Source organism: Suricata suricatta, chromosome 11, assembly GCF_006229205.1.
Source record: "Suricata suricatta isolate VVHF042 chromosome 11, meerkat_22Aug2017_6uvM2_HiC, whole genome shotgun sequence".
Classification (NCBI taxonomy): Eukaryota; Metazoa; Chordata; class Mammalia; order Carnivora; family Herpestidae; genus Suricata; species Suricata suricatta.
The window spans coordinates 87,722,639-87,745,333 of NC_043710.1; the positions used below are offsets into that span (position 1 = coordinate 87,722,639).

The 22,695-nt window shown below is 50.2% G+C and overlaps 1 protein-coding gene across 5 annotated transcripts in view; it reads left to right on the forward strand.

Annotated features, from left to right (window-relative positions):
- KIRREL3 (kirre like nephrin family adhesion molecule 3) overlaps positions 1 to 22,695 on the forward strand; it is a 548,409-nt gene that overhangs the window by 377,518 nt on the left and 148,196 nt on the right. The window lies entirely within an intron of this gene.

Consider the following 22,695-nt stretch of genomic DNA (forward strand, 5'->3'; position numbering starts at 1 on the left):
ACCCAAAGTATGTCCCTCTTGTCTCAGAGCCCAGAGGTTCATTTGTGAATATGAATTGTTGCTTAGGAAACTCCATAACAAAATCATCTTACAGATGGGGCATCCAAATGCCTCTCACTCTCTTGCCACTATTCGAATGTTCTTCTGAAGTGGGATGCAGTGTTGTATAAATGTCTAAGACCACAGTTTTCGGAGTCCAGCCTAGCGCTGCAACTGAATAAATGTCTGACCTTGGGCCAGGTGACTTCCCTCCCTGACCGTCAGCTTCTTGGTCTGTAAAACAGAAATAAATGATAATAGCATCTTCCAACAACATTGGGTTCTGAGGATTTGCTGAAACTACCTCTATAAAAATCTTATCTTTATGCCTGTCACATAGTAATATTAATATTAGCTATTATTAGTATTGATTAACAGGAAAAAAGGTCACAATGAGTTGAACAGTGGTTCTAAACTTTTGCTATGTATTAGAATCACCTGCGGAGCTTCTAAAATTCTCATCCGGAGTTAACCTCATACCAATTAAATGAAATCTCCGTGAGAGAACCAGTTGTCAGTATTTGTCAAAGCTCACAGATGATTCCAACACTCAGCCAAAGTTGAGAACCACCGGAAGACACTAACCTAGATTCCAGTTCCTTCCCACCTCCCCCCAACTGAACTTAATGCAAGTTAAGCCTTCATCAAGATTCCCCCAAGAAGGAGCTGAGCTAAAAGTTTCAGGCACCTTCAGACACATTCACCCAACCCCTCTCTCCAAGCCTGTGCCCCAGCATTTGCCTTTCAGGGAGCCACTCTTAGCCTCAAGGTCACTCCAGGTACGGTAAGAAAGAAACCTTCCTCAAACTTCTCCCAAGGCAAGCCATGCTGTCACACTCAGGATAGACAAAAGGGAATCATAAGTAACAGATGCTACCTAAACAATATTCGATTAACCCAGTGGGGGTAGGGGGGTAAGACCCACATCATCTCTTCCAGCAAGGGGCTAAACTGAGAGGTTAAGGAAGTTACCCAGGGTCTCTCAGAAGCTGCCCCTTTCTTCCCAGCCCCTCTCCTGGGTCCCAGCCTCAGCAGGAGTGATGTGCATAAAAGGGGTGGCCGGTCCTCAATTTAGCCCAATTAAATGTGGAGTTAGAGTTGGCACTAACTTTAGTCCTGTCTCCATGGGAGATTTTTCCAGTTCTCCTACAATACTAATTGCATTTCTCATCCATAACTGACCCGCTGGCCTGAGGGTTTCTGCTACTTACCCCAACAGTGATCATTTGTTTATCAGGGGCTGAGAGCTTCTTTAGCTTGGCTCAGGAGCTGCTAGAACTGGGGCCCTTTCTGCTTCAGGCATCAGTCTCTCTCCTGTGCATTCCCACTGCCTGTCCCAGCACCAGAAGCACACTCGATGCACCACTGCAGTTAGGTCCCAGGAAACTGCAAATCACATGCGCTAGTTACCAACTTTCAAGTGTGCCAGGGTATCCCCCTCCCAGTTGAGTTCTCTGTACCACCCAAGACCACCATCCCCTTAGGAGTAGGAGCCAAGAGGCTATGTGGATGGACCAGTTCAGGATGATTACCAGCTCAAAAAAAAAGCAGCTGTGATTAAAGCCATTCTGGGGAGGGGAGAGGTGTGTTCCTAAAACACCTGCGTGGAAACAAACTCTAATAAAGCCAGACGTGCACCGCCCACAGACACAGTAAGGACGCCAGAGGCTAAACCAGTCGAAAAGCAAGGTTAGTGGATTTAATAAGGTGATCTTAGACAGCTTAATTCAGCTCGATAGCCTGGGGCTAGAGGAGGGCCCCCCCCCCCCGCACAGGAAGTCAGGAGTTAAGACTATGCTAATTAGATTTCACAAATGCCTTTATTATTCAGCCTGCCTAGTGAAGGGGAAGCTCCTATGGGGGCTTTTGAGACATCCTCCCCCCACCCCCCACTCCCCGACCCATTTCAGTAGCCTCCAGCCTTTCTCTCCCACCTACCTAGATCAGCACCACTCATCCACAGACGTATTCCCGTCTTCCCAGCTCAGACTCCACAGGGCCTGCCCCGCCCCATGGGGTAGTCTGAAGGGTGTGAATAGAGCAGAGGCACCCACAATTCTCTCCAGGTGGGTAAGACACTGGCCTGGCAGGCAAATGGGCTGGCAAGAAAGGCTTAGGAGAGATCTCAGTGACTCTTCCTGGCCCTGGTGGTTGGTGTGCTGGGGCTGGGTTCTTTTCCTAAGCGGTGGCTTTTGTCTGCAGTGAGTGATGATCTTGACAGTCCTGTCTTTGGGCCCTTATTGGTTGCAAGCTCTGGAGGGCAGCACCCCTCTCCCTTCACCTGTGTACCCAGCAGGGCTAGGACTCAAAGTGATGAGATCCTGAAGGAAAAGTAGGGATGGCCCTTAATTAAGCAAGGAATAAGAGATTCAGTTTCTCCCTCTGTAAAATGACTAATTGCCAGAGACCCTCAGGGAGGGACAGAAGATCAAAGTCTCGCAGGAGTAAAGCCTTGTCTTGACCTTGCTGCTCCAGTGTTACTGATGGGGCTAGGGGGCAATGGTGGGGTGGTCCAGAGCCAACAGCCATGAAAGACTTCTTGAAGATGTCTTTGGTGCAAAAAGGTGATTTTATTAAAGCATGGGGACAGGACCCATGGACAGAAAGAGCTGCACTTTGGGTTGTGACGGGTAACTGAATATATACCCTCAGGTTGGGAGGGGCTCAGGGACAGTGTAAATCTCTAAGGAATTTTGGAAGCAAGGTTTCCAGGACCCTGAGGGGCTAGCTGTTGCTAGGAAAACCCCATTTATTACCGTTTAATAAAACCTCAGTAACAAAACCCTTCAGATGTATATTGGGGAGCCATAGCTTGGAGTATGATTACCAGCATATATCTTGGGGGAGTTGAGGTAAAGGAAGTTTCTAAAGGAGGTTTTATATGTTAAAGTAGACTCACAGGATCCTGGGGGGTCGGGATAATGTTAAGCCAAGACTCCCTATTGCCCCAGCAAAGTGTCATCATCATCAAGGCAGCTCAGCTCCTAGAGGGAGGTCACTCTGCGGTCTCAAGGAGTTGTCAATGGATTGTACGCAGTAAGGGAATTTAATTTTTCATCTGCCTCAGTTTCCCACACCACCATGGCAAGCACTTGAACCCCTCTCCTTTGTTCTTGGGGAGCCAGGAGAGTCTGAGGAATATCACACATCTTCCACTTGGGCAATGGGGGGGGTGGTGGTATTAACTTGTACTTTGCCCCCAGCTTGCCCCACACTCTCTCATCATTACTGCTCTCAGGACAGGGGAAGCCACCTAATGCCTACATGATAATAACAGTGAGCAATTAATAATGGCAATAATAGTTATTTGAACACAGAGGGCCGTGTCTGTGCAGGCATGCATGCAGGAGGGGAGTTCCTGCTCCCAGGGACAGCCCCACCTGTGGACAGGCTGCTCCCTCCAGTGGAAGGCGATGGTTTTGGTCAGCAAACTCCAGCCTCCTCGCCGCTCCCTCCAGACCTGGCCTTCAGCTCCATTCCCAACCAACAGTGTTCACAGTCACATCAGAAATAGTGAGGACGATCACAGACTCTCTTGGTCTGACCCCTAAAATGTGATAAAGCAGGGTGGCCACCTAGCCAGCCCAGCCTTGGTCTCCTTGCTTGTAAGAGGAAAATCTCAGCTGGGCGACTTCATAGCTCCCACTGGCTGGGCACCTGTCCCCTTGCCATGGCCCCCCACCCACTCCGATGGTCTCCTGGGAGGACCAGCTACCCCCAAGCCTGGGCACCTAGCTAGGAGAGCCCCTTGGAAACGCCTAAGTGCTCGTTGAGGTAAACAGTCGCGACATTGCGATTTACAAAGCCCTGGAACGGCAGACTGTGGCAGACAGGTTCTTAAACTGCTTACTTCTGCCAGAAATTACCTGCCTGCTGTGTTGGTCTGAGCTCCCTCCTCCCACCACACAGGGTCCCCTACCCTACCCCCCAAATCCTTCCCTTCTTTGAAGTCTAAGCATGTAGAGGGGGGAAAAAGAACGGTTCAGAGGAGAGCAAGCCTGTTGGTGTGTGGCAGTTCAGAGAAGCTTTAAGGCCTCTGCAGAGCCAGAGGAGAATGTCCTCGGAATATTAAACGGGCCTCCTGGGTTCCCTCACCTCACTGCCAACCTTGACTCAAGTCACTGGGCTTGGAAACTTAGTTTGGAGTTGCCTGGTCCCTGCTCCCCCTTCCCATCCCGCCCCAGACACACGCACCCTGCAGTGTCTGGGGTCTCAGACTTGATATTCTCAGCCAGGTGACTGCCCTGAAGTGGTGAAATGGTGAAGGTGGTGCCCAAGGAGCCCAGACTCTCCTCCCCATGGCCCTGTGAAATCAGCAATGACGATAAGAATAATTCCAAAAGTTTCATTATGATGTCCCAGCCCTGTTCCAGAGGATCTTTGCACCTCTAAGTGGTTCAATCCCCACAGTAACCCTAGGAGATGGGTCTTATTTCTTCCCTGTGTTTTATAGATTAGGAAACTGGGGCCCAGAAGGGTGAAGTAACGTATCTAACATCACACAGCTAATAAGTGATAGACCCAAAATCTGAACCCACAGGGTCTAGCTCCAGAGTCCATACTTGTAAATACTAGGCTGGGCTGTTTCTTCCTAAAATACTATTTTAAGATTAATATTGTTGGCTCTGACTCGAGTGCTTCATATGCGAGGCACGGCACTGTGCCATGGGATGCTCACCAGGGTCCTGTCAGGGAAATGCTATCACTGCCCCCCTCCCACAGCTGAAGTAGTGGAGACTTGGAGAGGTTAAACAACCAGCCCAAAGTCACAGAAATGGTGAGCAGCCAACTGGGATGCCTTCCCAAGTTGGCCCGAGTCCAGAGCCCACTTGGTGATTTTAGCCCCTGGATGCTCCCTTCCAAAGGGACAGTCTGAGTTCCTGCTTTCCCCAAGCCAAAAGACGAATGCAGGCTTCTCCAGAGGCTCCCTTCTGCCTGTGTGCCTCTGATTTGACCCTGGAGGAAAGGTGCAGTGAGAGGAAGTGCTCTGCTTAACTCCTGAGAGGGACTCTGTCCTCCCGTGGGCCCAGGCCTCAGCTCTCCACTAATGCGTCCCATGTTTGCACACCCCCTCCCACCCCACTCCCAACATGCCTGCTCTGCCGGGCAGGGATGCACAACTCCAGGCCCAGCGTGACGAATATGTAAAGCCAAGAATGGTGATGTATCTATTAAGTGAAACCGACAACTTTCATTAACCCAAGTAGACATTATTAAAACGCGCTGGATGTCTCTGGGAAATGAAGTGGCCGGCGCAGGCTGTGAGCGGAGCCCCGACTTGCACACTCCAAGCTGCTGAGTGTGGGCTGGGCCTCCCTCTGGCATCTGCATCTCATCCATCATTTCCCATGAAGCGGATCCCAGCCTGAGCCCCCCGTGCGACTCCCCCGACAGCACTTAACACATGACTTCTTCCTCTGGCATCCCTTGGAATCAGGTATCTGAGGCCCTGGTGGCCAGAGGCCTGGAGACTTGCCCTGCCTGCCCCTGGAGATGGAGCTGCCTGCTGGGCTCCTGATTGATGACATTAAAAGCACCACTGGAGAGATGTGGCTGGGTGGGGTCCCAGCTTTCTGGCCACTGCAGTCAGTTACTAGATAGAGTTATCCACAGGGACCCCAGTCAGGGCAGGTGGGAGACCAGGGATGCAGAAAAGGCAAGGGGGTGGGAGGAACTGAGTAGAAGTGGTAAGAGAGGGAAGGGTGGGATATAGGGGGGCACCTGAGTGGCTCAGTCGGTTAAGCACCTGACTTGATTTTGGCTCAGGTCATGATCTCACGATTTGTGAGTTTGAGCCCCCTGTTGGGCTCTTCTCTGACAGCCCAGAGCCTGCTTGGGATTCTCTATCTCCCTCTCTCTGCCCCTCCCCTGCTAGCTTTCTATATCTATCTCAAAAATAAATAAATAAACAACAACAGAAAAAAAACCACCAGGGTTGACAGGGCAGGGCAGGACCACCCCTGCGCTGTGTCTGTGATCATGGGTCTGATGATGGAGAAGCAGCAACGGTAGTCACATCCACCAGTTTGCAGTTTACAAAGCGCTTTTCCATAGCCCATCTCATTTGCTCCTCCTAAGTCCTGCTGTGAGGGAGATCGCATCAGCCTGCTTTCCCTTTTGCACCTATGATGAGAAGAGGCACAGAGAGGTCAAGTGACACTGATGAGGCTGCGGAATTGGTAAGTGACAGCTCCGGGCTGAGTGCCTGGGCCTCTGACCCTGTGTCTCAGTGGTTTCCCGACTTCACCTCATCTTGCAGATCTTTTATTAAGTTCTAAGCACTGATGCCTGCACTCTTGTTTGGAGTGCACCATTCTGTGCAACCTCACACCCGTGCCCAGGTGCATTATGGGTTCGAGTAGTATACCGTGCACACCCTGCCACCTGCCCCTTGTGGCCATGGATCGGAAGCCTCTGGCCACCAAAGTGGCACAGAGGAGCACGGATGTCAGGACTGGCCAGCAAAGATGGTGCTACCCCTGACTGATCACTGAATGCTACCCCCTTACGTGTATGTGAGTTCTCTGCAGGCCTGCAGGGGAGGCCAGATGCGGTGCTCTATACAGATTATCTGGTGCAGGCCTGGCACACAGTAGCTGTTCCACAAAAATGGATCTTAAAGTTCTTCTTAAACTACTAGACAAGAGTGCAGTGTGGCCGGTATTTATTGAATGTTCTGGTTTTTCCTAGGTGAAGAACAGTATGTCTCATACTTTCACAGACGGTCTTCATGCCTGTTCCCCTATGTGTACTCACCCTTGTCACCTCTGTGTCCTCATTTGTGGCCCAGAAATACAGTCATTATAATGCTGGACACCCAGAGGAGACAGAACAAGGACAGTGGCTGTAGCTTATTCACCTTTTATTCCCACTGCCTAGCATCTTGCCTGATGTGATGGATTATCAATAAATGTTAATAGATGGATAGAAGGGAAGGAGGAAGGGAAAAGGCCAAATAAACAAAAATCAGGTGGGTGATAAAAATCATGACAGTCTCTGGCCAGTTGGCCATCTCCACAAATTCAAGCTCCTCTTGAAGACAGGACTGTAAGGCTGGTCTTGAGGGCAGCAGGAGGAGGGATTTCTATTAGGGAGGCATGGTTAAGGGCCCTGCATCTGGGGGGGGTGGGGGATAGGGGACCACAGGACCTATCCCTACTCCCTGGCCTGATGTGCTCTGATGTGTGGCTCCAGCCCAGTGGCTCACATGGCCAAGAGCCCTTGTTCCTTCTTTTCCATCATGTCTGTGGACAGAAGGAAACAGAGGTGGGGCTTGGATGGGGGCAATTTGCTGATATTTCTGTGCCTTCTCCCCTCCTATGCCCCTCACTACTTGGTCAAGACCCCCTGCCCTTAGTACATATCAACACCTGGCCCCAGCGCTACGCCTTCCCATGACCTCTCCTGCCCTAGGCTCCAGAGTGGCTCCTGCTCCCTGATTTATCAGGAATTCGGACTCTCACCACAGGGGAAGAAGACATTTCTCTGCTATGAGATGATGCCAGGAAGGATCAGGAGCTGGCATTAGCCCCCACTTGCTTGCCCATCGGTATTCAATGTGAAATTATTGTTTTAATCAAAGCACTAAGCTAAACAAGGAGGCCCAGTACCCTTACCCTGGTGTAGGCCTTAGCAGCTCTGGAAATATGTAGAGGATTCTCAAAATGATGATCTATCCAATGCAAAATGGATTCATTTCTCAGAGTGTATAGCCAGACGCCCTCCCCTGGTGGGTGATCGGGAGTAAGCGTGGAAAAGCACAAAGTAGGTGTCTCAGAGTGTAACCCAAGAAAGTGTCTCTCACTGGTCCCTGTGCCTCCCTCACCCAGTCAGACCCTTACTAATCATTTATTGAGAACCCTGCAGACATGGCTGTGTGAGAGAGGCCTGCCCCACACTTGGCCATGCTTCCTTCCATGGCCTCACCATGGCCTCAGACTTTCCCAGAGCAGTTCCTGGAAAGCTCATCCCCTCTTACCTGTCCATCCAACTCCAGAACTGCCCGACTGAACAGAAAGCTTACGGTAAATGAGTTTCTCAAGGTTATAGTTCCAAGGTACAAGGGAGGGTCACAAGTTGGAACCCAGCGCAAATGATTCAGGCCCAAAGCTAGGGTGAAGTTCACACATTGACCATGTAGCCACACCCCCTCCTTTCTGCAAGGCAACTGTGAGAGAAGGAAGAGATCAGAAGAATTGAAGTCAAAAGATCCAGATGCAGGTCTCCATTCTGTTACTTACAAGCTGTGTGACTTCAGGCAAAGTACTTGACCTTTCTGAGCCTACCCCTCATCTATCTGTTGAAGATGCTTTCATAGTATGTTATGAGGATCAAAGGAGACAATGTTTGTAGAGGTGCTGTATAATCTAGGAGGCCCTTGACAAAGGCAAATTTGCTATTATTTTGGCATCTGTGGCAGAAAGTACAGAGGGCCAGGGGCCAGGTCTGGGGAGAGGAGTTGGAAGGAGCCCTGTCTCCCGCATAACCCCACACACCGCAAGCTCCACACCCTAAAAGGCTGCCAGGGCTAAGGTCTCCCTGCTGGAGAGCCTCTGACAGTGCACACACAATGAGTTCTTCTCCAGAGCTGCTGATTCCCGCATCCATCAAAAGGCAAACAGAAAGGCTGCCTGGCTGACCTCTTTGCCACCGCTCCTGGGGAAAGACTTTGTTTTGTGAAAGAGGGTGGGGAGCCATTCCTCATCTCAGTAAACAAACTCGGCCATTCAATTAGCTCCTGCATGGTGTTGATCATGCAACAGGAAAAGGCCACTGCCCTGCTGCGCTGAGCTGGTCTGCTTCCGAGACTTTGCCTGGAGAATCAAAGAGGCAACCTCGGGTGACCTTGCTTCATCTCAGAGGCTCACAGGATCCCTCGTCTCCTGAAACTCCTGCTGTCCCTGTGCACAGCTCTCTAGCCAAGGTGTCCACTTTTAATGCAGAGTCCTTAAGGGGTGGTGGGGCAGATGCTGAGGATCGAAGGCCGGACCTGGGAAGGAAGGCACTGGCTTTTGTTGGGTGTGTGCCTGGGATAAAGAGAGAGCAGACTGAACGGAGACTGCTGTGAGCTGTGGGGGGAAGGTGTGGCCCACTCGCTTGGTGTGCTTTGCTCCCCATTCTTTCCTTCCAATTCTTCCATCTCTTGTCTGCCCCAGAAGAGGGGTTGCATTTGGAGTGGAGGTGGGCACCAGGGAACAGAATTCCTCAAAGGTAGCACAGCAGGGGAAGTTGTGATTTGGGGATCAGCAGGAAGCAGATGAACCACCAAACAGGTGTTTAGGAATCGAGGTGGGGGAATTCATGGCCTCATGGGGTGACAGAGAAGACTGGGTGCGGGCAGCCCAGACCAGGTGGGCAAGCGGGCAACGTCCAGGTTTCTCTCAGGTGCCAGAGCCCTGAGAAAGACTGGCTGAGTGGTAAAGTAGAAGGCTTCTGTTTACAGCCATCTATCTCCCATAATTAGCCATTTAGGAAGAAAATAGCCTTCAAATTCAAAGGTAAATTGACTTACATTGGGATAATAATGTTTGATTGAGCACAGGAAGTTCATCTTTAGAGTATGAGAGCAAACAAATTGCTTTTCTTCCCCGGTGCTGGGGAAGAAACAAGATGAGATTGCAGGTGCTTCGGAGCTATGTTCCCATCACCTCGGGCATTAGCAGACCTGGGGCTCAGCCACCACACGGAAGGTGGGCAAGGCCCAGTCCCTGACGGTTGTTTTTCTGATCCTTGTTTTAGAGAGTTTTTAAATTATATTGCATCGCATTGATGCAGCAATCAGTTATTATTGTCAACAAGAGCATGAAGAGATATAAATTCCCTCCCTTAGATAGAAGCTGGTTCATAAATATATTTCTTTATTGCTTCCTAGATTGGAGAAATTGCTCTGCTTTGACTTCCCAGAATATTGGGGTGGGGGGGGTGCAGAGGGTTTTAGACTTTGCTTCTGATTAAGGTTGTGAAATCCTGGATGATTTCCTTGAGACAGCTCTGCATTCTGAACTTCCTGGACTGGGGGGAAGGGGAGGGGGAGGAAAAGTGAAGAGGGAGCACGCAAATAATTAAAATATAACGTGATATGTGCTGTGATAGAAATATGAACGGATGTGGAACTCAGATAGGGAACAGTAACTCTCACTGGAGAAGTCAGGTAAGTTTTTTCAGAGGAGGAAAGTTTGAGTAAAGCATTGAAAGGTAAGGTATGGAAGTGAATTATCAGAGATGCATGAAGACCCCCATGGCTTCCTTGGTCAAGCCCCTTCTGGCATTTTGGGCTCTGGCAGAAATTCAAATTGTTACTTAGCTTACTAATAGAAACGAATAATCACTTCAGTAGAAATTTATCTCAACCATGTCTTTCTTCCATTTATTCTGATAATGTATTTTTGGAATACCGGTGAAGAAACCTGGGCAGTCATAGATTTGAGTGTGTGTGTGCACGTGCACACAAATGCACCACCTAGGTGGCTCACAGATGTGAAAGTTCAAGTGCCTGAGTCTAAATATAAAGAACAAATCAAAGAGAGACTTTTTTAAAGCTAAGAAAGACCTGTATTGGTTATCTACTGCTGGGTAACAAATTACCTCCAAATTAGCAGCTTAAGACAATACACATTTATTATCTCAAAATCTCTGTGGGTCAGGAATCTAGGCATGGCTCAGTTGGGTCCTCAGCTTTAAGATCAATTTCTCTGAAGGCTGCAGTCAAGACATTGGCCAAGGCCAAGTTCAAAGGTTACCTGCAGAAGAATTTGTTTTCAGAGTTCACACTCATGGTTGTTGGCTGGATTCAGTTCTTCACAGGCTATTGGATTGAGGGCCTCAGTTCCTCACTGGATGTTGGCCAAAAGTCACCCCTAGTTCTTGTCATGTGGGTTTCTCCAACATGGTAACTTTCTTCTTCAAAGTAAGCAGCCAAGAAGACAAGGGAAAGTGTGGATGCCAACAAGACAGAACTCAGAAGCTACAGTCTTTTATAGCTTAAGTACAGATGAACCTCTCATCTCTCCAGCTGTATTCTATTCCCTAGAATCAAGCTACTAGATCTAGCCCACACTTGAGGGAGGGAGGCACACACACCCAGGTTTGAAAACCAGGAGAGAGATCATCAAGAAATTGCCTACCACCAGACCTTGGCCATCAGGCCAAATCCCCTGAATGTAGACTAAGACAGTGGAAAGCCAGATGAGAGCCGAAGCCAGGGACAAAGCCCAGGCTGTCTCGCCAGAGCCCATTCAACCACAGGGAAGGCTGTATATCAGAAGGGTGGTCAGTGGATGCACTAGAGCCAGGGGGGAGGATCCTGGAGAAGCAGACCCAGAGCTTATCTACCCAGCAGCTGTCGGGAGGTCCCTTGCAAGAGCCCAGGACTCTTCACTAGACATGACAGGCCCCTAGAGGTTTTCATTTGAAGGAAAAGCCAAGTGAGTCCCAGATTCTATACGGGCACCTGTGTGCCTGACCCAGCTCCAACCAAATGCCAGGAGAGAAAGGGTGAAGCAGAGAGCCACCCCAGGAGGTTAGAGGAATAAACAGCCAGAGAAGAGAGGTCACCTCTTTCTTTACTTTAAGAGTTAAAGGCAACAGAGAAGAAGAAGATAAGAGTCAGGGGATGAAATCACAGGCGAAGCCAAAAGCATGCCCGCCTCAGAGAGAGTCCATTAGGGGCCAAGACACCGCTGGGAACAATGCAACTGAGGCAGCGGAAGCTGCTGAAAGGCCCTGGAAATAGGGTGCCCAGACTCCCACTCTGGGACGTCTTAACAGATTAATAAGGCTTTTGAGGATTTCCAGAAATGTTTCTATGAGTCAGAGCCTAAGAGGGGCCAACATGGGGCTCTTTGAAGCCTCCTTTTCAGCAGCTTGAAACAGCAGCTGTCTCTGCACCCAGCAAGAAGGGGCGAGGCCCGGGCGAGCCAGGAAAAGCTATTGTGTCTCTAGAAAATGGGAGCCCACAAGGAGACTTTATAACAGCCCTGAGCAAGCCATTGAAGTTGGAAGGCAGGCACATACCTTCATCCAGGAACAATTATCTTGCCCAACAATGGCAGGGAGGCAGCCACGGCTTGGATACAAAAACCACCTGATCTTTAGATGGAAGTCCTGTGAGGAAGCCCTAGAAGTCAGAGATCATGTTTATGAGGCAAAACCAGAATTATTATTCCCATTGTAGAGGTAAGGAAACTGAAGCTCAGAGACATTTAATGACTTACCCAGAGTCTTTCAGGAATAAATGGTAGGAGTGGGTGGTCATTCTTCGGGCTTTGTAGAACCAGTCATAACTCTTTGCTTTTATTGTAGGATCATGATGGGATGTGGAAAGGGAAATCAGTGGCTCTAGACATAATGGTATTTCCCAAAGACACAGTGTTGTCAAGTTATGTAAAAAAAGTGCATGCAGAGGGTTCCTGGGGGGGCTCAGTCAGTTGAACATCAGACTTTGGCTCAGGTCATGATCTCATGGTTCTCGAGTTCGAGCCCCACATCGGGCTCTGTGCTGACAGCTCAGAGCCTGAAGCCTGCTTCGGATTCTGTATCTCCTTCTCTCTCTGCCCCTCCCCTGCACATGCTCTGACTCTCTCTCAAAAATAAATAAACATTAAAAAAAAATTTTTAAGTGCATGCAGGAATCAAAGCAGCAGAATGGCAGTCAGTTATATATATTTTTTTAATTCCCTGGAGGTCATAAACAAGTCACCACATTCCACCCCACGGATACTAACTTATTCCATGTCAGGGAAAACAAAGGTCCCATTTTTCACTGGTGCAGCCAACAAAGAGCCCCAAGACCGGTTGTGGGGGGTGGTACTGGAGAGAGCAGAGTGGGGCCACTTGCCCTTTGAGACCAAAATAGTTTGGAGCCCCAGTTGGTGACTTCAAAGCTGATGGCACAACAGTGTGATGGGACCATCCTTTCCACCAGCTTCCTGTTGCCCCGCTTCCGAATTTCTTCCTGTGACATTTCAAGTTACAAGGCTCCCATCTCAGAACTTTGACTTTGACTGTCTTTTCATATTGGCCTTAAAGAAGATGGTGTCATCAGTGACCTTTTTAAAAGACCACGGGGGCTTAATTAAAAACTAAACTTGGCCACTTAATTCAGACGATTCTGTCGAGTCCTCGGCACTGAAGTGAACTCAGCCTTGTCAGCTTGCAGCAGGCTGCTGGCACTGCCCTTTGGTGTCCCAGCCCTGAGGATCCGTAGAGCGACAGGCAGGCACTGGCCCAGGCCCGGGACCACCCAATGCAGCTCTTGGCAGCTGCTGAGAGCCCAAGGGCTCTGTGGAGACTGGAGGAGCCCACTGCGGGGGACAGAGGCATCTGCGCAGGGAGAGCTGTCAAAGGTCCACAATGGGGGCCACATGGGTTCCTGATGATGGTGAGTCTGGAGCAAGGGAATTTCTCCTATGACCTAGCTTCCCTCTGAGTGACTCAGTGGAGGGACCAGGACCTACATAATGACCCCCCCACCCCACCTCCCACATCCTGCTTTAAAGATCCTAGTCATTGGCAAATGGATGTGCTAGCACATGTCCTCTGGTCCCTGGGAACTGCATCCTGGGCTCCCTCCCTAGCCCCTATTGCCAGAGGCCATCAAATTCCTCTGGAAGGCCAGATTGGAGGGCTGATGCTGTTCTTTATTTGTAGTGGCTTTTATTGTCCCTTCTCAAAAGAGCAGAGCAGGGATCGAGGTGCATAGGTTAGCCCTGAAGAGTTTTGTGCTCTCCACCTCCAGTCTCTGGAACCAGTCAGGGGAAGAGGCTGACTCCAGCGCCTTTGTCTGCCCATAGTGGGCGTTCACCCCCTACAGGCCCTTCCTCTGCCCAAGTGGCTTACGAGCACTGGAAAGAGAAGAGGAGGTCGATGAAGTAGATCTTAAATGCTTTCCAGACAGCTGTCAGCCCCCAGACCTTGTCACCATCCCCCCCGCCCCACCCACCCCAGCTATGGGGAAAGAATGCCACCAGTAGCCCAGGGGAACTCTGTGTCCATAGTCAGTGCCTGCTTGGGAAGGGTGCCACATTCACGACAACCAGGAAGACCCTGCTGGGCCCAGGGTCCCGGGCAGCTGCAAAGTGGCTTTTGCCAGGAAGTACCACTGGCACAGAGGACTGAGAGATGCATGACAGGAGGCTGGCAGAAAACGCTAAGCAACGCCTAAACACAAGTTCCTTCTCTGCACCCTTGGAGTTTTGTATATCTTTAGGACAATGACTTTTTCTATGTTCTTGAATAGGACCCGCAGCTGGACAGAGAAGGGAATTGGCCTGGAGTGTGCCTTAGAAATCAGAGTTTTAGGGCTGGCGGAGGCCTACTAAAGCGTCCCTCCTGCTGCCTCTTTGTAACCTTGAAGATTCCACTCATCAGGCATCTGAAGCCCAGAGTTAAATGACTGGCCTGGCGGTTCCAGCAGTGGTTTACCACACTGCCTGGGATGAAAAGAGTTGCCTCCACCCCAGAACCAAACCTCAGTTTCCCCCCGGGTCCTCCATCCTTCCCAGCGCACCCCTTGGCCTTCCTCCCCTCTCCAGATAAACTGAGTCCCTGTGACCAGTATGGGGGGGTGAGGTCTTGAGAATGGAAAGGAGGTACACTGTGCCGATGCGTGATGGAAGGTAGGGGGGGCCATCTGGTTTCTTTTTCCCATTAAGGCAAAAAGGAGAGAGGCAGGAGGCTCTGCAAATGCGAAGTATACTTGACCTCTTCTTGTGTTTTGTCAGTCAGTCAGCAAACATCCACGCATCCAGGAAGCACAGCCAAGCAAAGCACAGGCCTGGCCTTGGCTGCCTGGAGGACAGACAGAACACATTGCCTGATGCCCTGAGTACCATAGCAGTAACGGGCTTGCCTGCAGAGCTTTCTGGAGATGTGGCTTTTGCTGGGGCCGGGGACGGGGGTGGTCACACATCCTCATGAGAATCTGCTGAAAGCTCTAAACATTCTCCTTCCTCAAAGCTTATATGCACATTCACTCAAAATGAGGAAACCCTGCAAGTCCTGCAAACACCCCACTATGTGCAAACGACCCCAGTTGAGGACACTGTTCCAGAGGGTCTCACGCATATAGGGCAAGGTGGCCCCGGGGAAATCAACAGCAGGCCCGCCATCGGCTGCTTGGTCAGCAGGAAGTGGGGCCAGCAGGTGTTCTATTACCCCCTCCCCCCCACCCCGAGCCCAGAGGGATGCAGCACGCTGCCCTGTGCCCACAGTGAGCAGGGAGGAGCGAGGCTGGGGGCTGGGGACTGTATGACAGGCCTGCGTGCTGCCGTCAGCCAGAGAGAACTAGTGGCGTGGAAATGTGGAGCCCCTGCAGCCTCCCGATAACAAGGCTAAATAAAGGTAATTTTCAAGTCACCAGTTAACAATGGCTGAGCGCGCAAGCAGTGACCAAAGAGTCAGTCAATTACTGGGCGAGCTGTCAGGGAGCTGCTCGGAGAACCACCTGGCCCATGGTCTGAGTCCACACAAGAATGACCCGCAGAAAACAGCGTCTGGGCTCCACGGGAAACCCAGCCCTCAACATTTGCTTCTCCAAAGCCGTGGTGTTTTTTTCCTGTTGAAGAACCGTTTAGATAAGCCACGAATCTGCAGAAAGGGTGGGCTCCGTGGGCTTCTGCCTGAGTAGGTCTTTGAGACAGCCTCCTAATGTGGCTCACTCCAGTGCCTCCTCCCCTTGAGCCCTTCCCAGCCCAGCCTGCCCCAGGCATCCATGCCCTCTGCTTCCCTGAAACCGGCCTCTCCCAACTGAGTGGAGACCCTCTTCCTTCAGGCCCCTTCCCGAGGTGGCCACACCCTGCTTGGTACACCAGCTTTCACTTCGAAGAGCACACACAGCCTAACCTGGGGCTGGTTCTAAACTCACTTCCTCCCCGTGACCTCCCCAAGTAGCCCTGTTGGGCCCACTCCTCTGGCTTTCTCGGCGCTGACCTGAATAAAAGGGTTACTTCAGCGCATTGCTCAGCTGGGCAGGACGCTTATGCAAAGTACCATGTTTTTTTGCCATGATCCTTTATATCCTGGGGTGATCTATCCTCCCCCTGGACCAGACTCCTCAAGAGAACTGACTCCTCCAGCCCCCTCTTTTTCCTGGGAAGCTACTTGGTGGAGGAGAAAGAGGTTGAGCTTTGGAATCAATTGAAACTTGTCCAGTTTTGGCACCCCCACCTTTTCACTGTTAGACTTGCAACTTTGTTCAGCCTCAGTTTTCTCATCCATATAAAGGAAATGAAGTTTACAATAACCATTTGGAAAATACCCACGACAGACCCTGGAAAATACCCACGCAAGAGGGACTGGGGTTGCTTGGACTCCAGGAATGATGAGCTATGTGACCTTGGCCAAGACCTTTCTGAGTTTCCTCATCATAAGGAAAGTCTCCACCCACCCTGTCAACTCAAGCCTTATTGTGATGAGCAATGGAAGCACCTTTAGCTGGGAAATGCTGGTTATGGGAGAAGCAATGGCTCAGAGAGCATAACCACTGGGGCTTTGCGCTGCTCAAAATACCTCCCTGCCAGTTCCCTGGGATTTATGCCTTTAGGGCAAGGGATTCTTTTGTGAAAGTATTTATACCCTTGGGTTATGGCTGGTTACAAGCATCAAGCCAATTGTTAGGCTTTAACACCTTAATACCACATTAGTGCATTAGATCACTTTCTAATAAGGCAAGTTCTCAAGGGAACTGGGTGAAATGAGACCCGCAGCACAGATAAATTGCAGTGAGAGAAGGAGTGGAGAGAATAGGGAAGGGACACCTGGGTGGGGTGCCCAGCAAGGAAGTCTGAGCTCCTGGATACCAAGGTGGGGTGAGGGAACGAGGCGGAGACAAAGCCCGGAAAATGGGAGGGTAACGGAAGACAGTTTTGCTCCCTCCTAAGCTTTTCTAGGGCTATTTCCTAACTCACTTCATTCCTGTTCTTATTCCCCATCCTCACTTCTACCCAAACACTCCCAAGAATGATCAGGGATTAGCAGTTACCAGGTCAGAAAGCCTCCTGTGCTCCTCCCCCCACCTTGGGGAGGACAGAGACAGCTGTCTGTGTCGCCAGCCTCCTTGAGCCAGGGACCGCAGCCCGCACAGGCACCACTCGGGCCCTAATTACACCCTCCATCACTTTCCCACTGAGGCTGAAATGGGGACAGATCACTCGCCAAGCAGTGGCAGTGACCTTCACAGGCCGTTTCACCTCCATTCAGGCCCCTCCTTGCTAGAGACCATGTTCTTTTTCATCTAGAGCCTTCACTGAATGCCACAGGGAAGCCAAGTGCAGCCATTGGAGACACAAGCTGGGGGCGGAGGGGGAGGATGGGAGACATCCTTTAGCCTTCGGCTGCGAAAGAGGGCAACAAAAACAGGTTGGCCCACAGTGGCTAGTTTCTGGAAGACCTGGAGACTTAGGGCTGGCTGAAAAGGCTAATAGTTACCAACCCTAGGACTTGAGGACCAAGAAAAGTCAGTGTGATCTTAGACTGCATTATTTGCAAAATTATGTCCAAAACAGGGAGGGGATGTCTCCCTGAGCTGAGTTTAGTCAGGATATCCCTAGAGTTTTGCATTCAGTCTAGAAGTCTGTTTGAAAGGGAAATTAACAAGACAGAGCATACCAGGGAGGTTTAGGAAAAGAACTATGTCATAGGAGGAAGAGGCAGACATGTAACAGTTAAGAACACAGACCTCAAGAGTCAGATTCCTGGGTTCACATCTGACACTCAGATAAGCCAGCATGCGTATTCATTTCGTATTCACATTAATATGGGTGCCCAGAGGATATGCTTTCTTGCGGTTGGTCCTGGTTGGTATTCAGAGGGTGTGAGCTCTTATTCCTCAGGATGAGACAGGAGAAGGAGAGGATCTCAGGTGGTGACAGAAACAGTACCTTGGCCAGCAGCAAGGGCACCAGGACGGGACCAGTCCAAACTTGGCAGGGGCAAGGTGCTGGCAAGGTTAGGCCAGGTGGCAGGACGCAGCAGGTTGAGGGACAGGGCACTTCTCCCGAGCATCAGTAACGGGTGCAGGAGTGAAGTCTGAGGCTGGGAGGTAAGAGGCTGCACTTGCACCCTGTAAGGAGTTTCACACCACACAGGACCCAGGGTGCCTGAGTTCTTACCCTAGCACAGCCACTTACACAGAACCCTCATTAGTCCACCTCCTTGAATTTGTGTCCTCATTTGAAAACAGCAGTAGCTGATTTCATGGGGCAGGAAAGAAGGGGGAAGGACTTAGCAAGACCAACACCTTGAAGGAATGAATGCCAGCTACCTCTCAGTTTCCCAAGTGCACAGGACCTGAGCCGGTGCCTGCCTCGTGTGCAGGAAGGTGGGTGGATGGCTGACTGCAGTGGCCCTGCTTCCTTGGCTGAGAATGACACTGGTCATGGACACGGGCGGCCACAGCCCAAGTCCTAGAAGATTCAGAGGGTGGCTACATCCCATTTCAGAGAGTCCCTTTTCTTCCCCTCTGCACAGATGCAGCGATAGCCCAGACTCTTCCACCTCTGGAGGGCTCCAAGGGCCCTTCATCTGCCGTCATGTTATTTGTTGTCCCTGTTGTCATGAGGAACAGAAGAGAAATATCGTCTCCAGCCAGAGCTGCAGGAGGCAGACACCTCGAGAGACGGCGACTTAGGGCTGCAGTAATTGCTCTGATTGGAAGGCATTTTGTCAGGTTGCTGGGAGGGACCTGAAAGTGCAGCAAGTAGCAGGTGCCCAGGGATTCCAGGAGGCTCCTGGGGGCTTTGTGGCTTCCATGAAGAATGGGTGCCCTGTTCCACATGCCAAATTGCTGTTATTTCTTTCTCCCTGCAGCAAGCTCCCTGCTGGAGTGACTAATGCTCTTGGTTTTCCCTGGTTCCCCCGCCATCTCCCCAAACTCACCTCAGTTATTCTCAGGAGACAGAATTCTAGCCTCACTCATAAATCCATCCATTGGACAAATATTTCTTGAGTGCCTTCCAACTGCCAAGCTGTGTTCTAGCAGGGAATAAGAAGGTCCTTGAATGGGGGGACAGACTCTAAACAAAAACATAATAAAGAAAATAGTCATATCCCCAAGGATACACATGGCTAAATGCACTTATTCCCATTCTGGAAATGGGGGCTCTGGGAGGCTGAGTAATGAAGGCCAAGGTCACACAATTGTAGTAAGTGGTAGAGCCAGAACTTGGCCAGGATTTAGGCTCCCTATCATGCTCTCAGCCATGATACAGTGCTGCTCTCACATCCCTGATCTCATTCTTCCCAAAACCATTCCATGACCCAGGAATGATAAAGTCCATTTTGCTCGTGAAAAACTAAGACCCAGAGAGTTTAAGTAACTTGCCTAGAGTCACACAGGCAGAGCCTGTACTTATCCCAGATATATTTCCTGGGTCAGTGCTCTCTCCCTGCACCTCAGATCCCACATCTTCTCAGGTCAGCCTCTCCCTCCTTCTCGAAACCCTCTGAAGATGGACCTCAGCCCCTCTCTGCACCCAGATCCTGGTTCTTCTTAAAGTCATTCATTCCCTGCTATCAGTCACCCGTATGAGCACTGAAAAGAAGAGAAAAGATAGATGGCTGTAAGGATTGTGTTCAACTATTTTACTTAAGTCATAATTATTCCTAATCTAAATTTGCAGGAATGTATTACATAGTCTAATCATTCACATATATTGTACTGCACTTTCAATTTAGGGAAAAGTAAAAGCCATTCAGAAGGCAGAAATATGTTAAATGAACAACTCCCGGGTTACTTCAGTTAGATAAAGCACAGCAGGGAAGTGTTTGGATGGTTTTTTGTTTTTGTTTTTGGGGTCCTGGGGGTTTTTCTGTTTGGGGGGGGGTTTGATTCAGGGGTTGGCACTGTCTACTCTGGTTGGGGTGCATTTCTGGCTCCTCCTTCACATACAATTAAAATCTGATGAGTGCAAAGCAAAATGACGACCCTGCAGGGTTGGTGTGAGGGAGTGCCTGTGGCTCGGGAGACATGGTGGCTCCATGGAGAAGACAGGTGACTGGGGTCCACTACCTGCTCCCGGCTGACCTCTTGGCCTGCCGCCCAGACACTCCCCCTGCAAATCCACTCCAGCCTAGACCAAGTGTGCCACCCTGGAACATAAGGTGCTTTTTGTGAGCCTCTGCATTTGCCCGTGCTGTCTCCTCAGCCTGGAACCCTCTGGAGCCCCATCTTCATCAGCCAGCCTCCTATTTGTCCCTCGGGTTTCAGCTTAAGGTGTCATGTCCCCTGCGAACATTTGCTAAGAACGGCCGAGTCTGGTTAGCACATCATCTTCTATCATCAGGCCATTCATCACACTATATTATCGTTGTCTGCCGACCCGTCTCTCCCACTAAACTACCCACTCCTTGAGAGCAGAGACTATGTCTTGTGTATAGGTGTGTCCCTCTTCCTAGCCACAGCAGGTGCTCAATAAATGCGTTAAGTTTATTTATTTATTTATTTTTGAGAGAGAGAGAATGAACATGAGTGGGAGAGGGGCAGAAAGAGAGAGGGAGACAGAATCTCAAGCAGGCTGGCTCCATGCTGTCAGTGCAGAGCCCGACATGGGGCTCAGTGAGGGGCTTGCCCTCACAACTGTGAGATCATGATCTGGGCCAAAATTGAGAGCTGGATGCTTAACCAACTGAGCCACCCACCCGGGTACCCCTAAGTATTTATTGGATGAATCAATAATCCTGAGCATTTGAACACTTTCAGAGCCTTTGCCATACACCTGCTTCAAGACCACACCGGGGCCCAGCCAGATGTTCTCCTTGCCTGACCCCGTGACCTCACTGAGCCTCCAGCTGATCAGTGGCCCAGTGAGACGAAGCCAGGACCTAGGTGATGGTCCAGTGGCTCCCCCTCCCCCACCCTGCCATAGCAACTTCAGTCTGGGCAAGTGGCAGGACCTAAGTCCTCATGGCCCAAAACGGGTGATGAGGCTTCATGTGCTATCATAAAAACTGGATTTGAAGCCAAAAGACCCATACAGTGGGTCACGCATACAGTGTGTGACCCTGAACAGGTTGTCTTTGAGCCTTAATTTCAGGTTTATAAAATGAAGGCTACCTATCTCAGAGTGTTGTCAGAAAGACTGAATGACAAGCAACACATGAGGGGAATTCTATGTTTTAAGGCAGCCATCCTCACTTGAACAGAGAAGCCGTCAGACCCCACCTACCCACATGTTAAAACAAGGGAGGGCGCCCAGCAAGACAACTTTGTACTTGACCGTGAGCATCCAGCTCCAGTAGGATTAGCTAGTTACCCAGTTACTCCATAATGATTTAGACCTGCAACATGGCGGCACTAAACAATGTGATTCTTATTGATTTTGGCTCTGTGTCCCCCATGAACAAGGACACGTAAGAGTGGCCTCTATAATTCAAGATCCTCAGGTGCCTTTTCAGAGCCAAGCATCTTGCTGTGTTTTCCCAAATGTGCGCTGTAATCTGAGCTCATCCTTCACATCCGGTCTTGGAAACGCGGCCACATCGGGGGAGGGATCCTGCGGCTGAGTAATGCTCTCCAATAGAGAGTTTGTTTTTAAAGAGAGGAAGTAAAGAATAATGTTCCCTGTTCCAGGCTGCTGAGGGAATTAGGAAGGCAGACGGCCATTACTCAGGTTGGAATCCTGCCGGGGCTTATGATATTATATTTGTTTGCCAAGAAAAACACCTCCTTCGTATCTCTCAGGCAGTGAAGGGAAGCCAAAGCCCAACCCCAAACACGTTTTGTGCGGTAGGTTTAAGGCACACAGACGGAGCTTAATGATAACGGTGGCCATTTACATTTATGTAGATGGACCCCCAGAGTTTGACAATCATCAAGGACAGATGAACAGACAGGAGTGAAGTACCGCACAGATCCCTTCATACTCGCATTTCTTAAAGGCAGCCTTCCTTGGGCCCTCTTTGCCATTTGGTACAAAGGTAGCAAATCTAGTGCTCTCCTATCCAGTCCTCTGCTTCCAAAGACTGTTAAGAAAACAGGGGATAAAACTACGTCCTGTTGGTAACATTGCACAGACTGTCTTGATAAAGGTTAATTCTTTTACCATGCATTCCATAGAGCTATGCAAATGAATCCCGAGATGTCTGATAGCTGATATTGTTGAATTAAATGGCTGTTATTGGGGTTCTGGCCCGTTGTCTGTGGGACATGTGTGGTGGTGGCATCGGACCTGCAACTTTAATGATGTCAAGGTGAGGAAGCTCTTCCCAAGTCTTAACGCACCCCTCTCCCCACCTCCATTCGGCTCCAGTGAGACAGAAAGAAAGGGCCTGGTCCGGCCGACAGCCATTCTTCTGAGCATCCTGGTGCTAGAGGACAATTAGGCCCACATAGAAAACTTGGAAAAGCTACCTTTGCTCCACTCTGACTGCCTGGATAGCAAGGCTGGGCTGACCTCACGAGGTAGGTGCCAAGCCAGAGAAACGTGTGCAAAATGCACTTCCAGACCACAGAGGGCCATGCTATGGGAAGGAAGGAGGGGATCATGTGAGAATCCAGCAGCACAAGAAGCAGTTCTGACAAGTTGCAGGGACAGGCAGTGACAGAGAACATGAACAGGAGTTGGCCAGACCACATAAGGTCTTTTACAAAATCCACATCTGGAGAGCAAAGAGGTGGGAACCCCAGCATCTGGGCCACTAGATGTCCTGTGTCCAGGAGCA